The sequence below is a fragment of the Dipodomys spectabilis genome, unplaced genomic scaffold, assembly GCF_019054845.1.
Source record: "Dipodomys spectabilis isolate Male_0828 unplaced genomic scaffold, ASM1905484v1 ptg000032l, whole genome shotgun sequence".
Classification (NCBI taxonomy): Eukaryota; Metazoa; Chordata; class Mammalia; order Rodentia; family Heteromyidae; genus Dipodomys; species Dipodomys spectabilis.
The window spans coordinates 7,732,767-7,735,902 of NW_024870709.1; the positions used below are offsets into that span (position 1 = coordinate 7,732,767).

The following is a 3,136-nucleotide window of genomic DNA, read 5'->3' on the forward strand; positions in this document are numbered from 1 at the left end:
ACAGACAATATCCGACACACCTAGGGACTACTGCACACTCCAGGTGATAATCTTATATATTCTACTTTTTGTTTTGCTTCTATACTGCTTAATCCTTATGCCAGGAATCTCTTCTTCCATAAATACAATAACTACATATTATACTCTAACAGACAAAGTCGTTTTACTCCCAAATATGCAAGATTACACCTTTTACTAGGTGGTTCATTATCACCTCCTCTATGAAATCTGTTCTTCTTATTTTCATAAAAAGAATTATTTCTTGCTCCAATACTTAAATATTGCATTATATTTCTTTTTCTTTCAGGGGAGAGAGCACATGCAGTCCCCCACTCTCAAAAATTATGCAGCCAAGTTTCCTCCACGTGAGGAAATCGCAGAGGTCAGCGCGCCCCAAGTGCAATGAACACGCCTCACCCTGGGAAAGCTACCTACAAGATCGTGGCATTTCCCCTGCCAGGTAAGTATTGCATTATATTTCTTATGTAACAGTTAGCTGGATGCCTCCTCATGTGAATGCTAATCTTCTTTGGGACAGACACAAAGTTACACAATCTCCTATGCCCCTGATAAATAATAATATTTTATGAAGTAAGAGTTCAATAACTGTTGATTGCACTTAAAATTTTCAAGAACCTACACATAACAACCTAGAATAAGATGTTAGTTATCTAAATGCTAAAGCAAAGCACACATTTCACTGAGGATAACTTATAAATAAAATAGCAATTTACTATTTACTTTTCAAGAGATTATCTGAAAAAATGAAATCAAACTTTTCATCATACTGTCCAAATAGATGGAACTATAAAACTGCTTGCTCATTTGCTGAGACTTAATTGCAATTTCTAATGTGGTATAGTGGGGAAATGTAAAAGGAATAGAAAACACTGAAATCAAATGACAATATGATCAACCTGCCCTTCAAAGAAATTTTAGAATTATTTTGTGTAACCCACAAACTTCATAAAATACTCTTTGAAAATCAAGATTTCAGTGACTAACTATAATATCCTCAGGTAATCAAAGTTAAAACATAACTAATATGAGATTCAGAAAAAAATAGAGAGCTGATTCATTTATTTAATAACTAATTGATGGTACAAATATAACTGGACATTCAAAATCTATTCAGTTGTAAAGATAAAAGCTCTACATCTTAGCACCTAAAATGAATTTCAAATCCCCTGACAAGATATAAACATCAGAAATGAATAGCTTTTAGCCAAATAGAAAGTGTTTGTTGTTCCTATCTCACCTTTAATGCTCTACTTTTCAATCTCTACTCCAGGTTGTCATAGTAACAAAATGCTATTTTCAATAAGTTTTGTTAGGAAAACTAGAGCACATAATTTCTAAGTGGAGATCATTCAATTGGTTGAATATCTGACAGAATCTGCTATTAAAATATATTTGATCATATTATTCCTCATGATTTTCTAACCCTTCGTACCACAAAAAGACTTCTAACACTCAGAGACAATAAGAGAATTAACTTTAATAGAGATACAAATATAGTCAATCCAATGAGTTGGCCAGGATTCAGTTCATAGCTTTTTTAGTCCTAGTACAGCTAACCATCATCCTCTGCATCATCAAAACATAGTTTCCTTCAAAATGAATTATATTTCATGTGATTGTCTTTGAACTGCTTAGTTTTCTTCCAATGTTAATATAAGCATATTCGCAGAAAACAGTACAATACTAGAAAGAAAATGTATGCATAAGGCAACATAGGCTTTTACATATTATTCAGCTATAGGCTTTCAATTAACACTGACCAATAGAATAAAGATTTGATTACTCTGTCTTTCAATCAGGTCCTCTGAAACCCAACCTTCTTTATCACTTCTTCTTCTTTTCTTTTTGTGTCAGTCCTATCTTGAACTCAGGGCCTACATGTTGTTTATGAGATTTTCTGTTTAGGGATAGCACTTTACCACTTGAACCTCAGCTCCACTGCCAGCTTTTTTAATTGGAGATGAGTCTCATGGGCTTTCCTGCCTGTGTTGGCTTTGAACTGTGATCTTCTGATCTCAGCCTTCTGAGAAGCTAAGATTATCAGTGTAAGCAATCTAGAAGCTTCATGTTCTGTTAAGGACAATAAAAAAATTCTAAAATCTGTTTCCTTTTTCTGAACACCTAGGAAAGATTCCTAGTATCTTCCAGGAATCCACCTAATCATGATGGAAAATAACTTACATTAATCTGGTAAATTATTTCTACTCATAGTGAGCAGTCTGACAACAGTCACAATGTAAAAAGAGAGCATTTAGTTAAGGGTATATAGTTATTTATACAGTGAAGTTATTCTTTTCATGTTAAAAAATAAAGCAGTTTCTTTTTTGTATATTTGTATAAACATGCGCAATTAACCAAAGACCTTGGTCATGTTAAGTTTCTTTAAGAGTTAATGCACTATTGATTCATTGTATGAACAATTGAATTTGGAATAATATTATTTAATGTACCATCAAAGAATTGAAGTAGAATATATCCTGCACTTTCAGTTTTGAAAAGTTGTGGTTGAAGTAGGCCATATATTATTGATTACATTTTTAAAGCTTGATAGATTTACTGTTTTAAAGTCACAGTGTAAAGTAATAAATCATAGAATTTTAAACATTAAATCTTTTCATTAATACCTTAGAGTAGAAGAAAAGATAATGCGTAAAGTTACCAGAAGCAATTTAACCATTGTGAAATAAAGAAAATTTATGCTAGTAAAAATTTCAAAATAACCCAACTTTTCATGCTTTTGTATAATGTTTTCTAAATTGTTGTTACTTAAACTGGATCTTCCTATTGGATGATTGTATTGGAGACTTGACACTGATTTGTCCATCTATCTGTTAGAAGAATAATTATATCAGTAACAATAATTCATAGTTACGATGTTCCAAGCACTGATGTGAAAAACTCCTGTGTATTAACTCATTTCATTCATCTACATGTCTTAGGGCCTTGCTGTGAATAGATGTCCAGCTAGGACAGCTCTTAGTATCTCAGAAGCACTGGGACTGGATTATGAGAGCTCTATGGTAGTGTGGCTAACCCATCACACCTTTCTATTTCCAAAACTACAATCTCTCCCCTGTCACAATGACCCCAGAGTGCAAAGGTAGTTGTTTTGTAC

General features: G+C 32.9%; 1 non-coding gene across 1 annotated transcript; it reads right to left on the reverse strand.

Annotated features, from left to right (window-relative positions):
• Positions 1–306: 306 nt before the first annotated feature.
• On the reverse strand, positions 307–468 carry LOC122105724. Its single transcript, XR_006147081.1, has one exon. It is a non-coding gene; the product is annotated as a U1 spliceosomal RNA (small nuclear RNA).
• Positions 469–3,136: the final 2,668 nt, after the last annotated feature.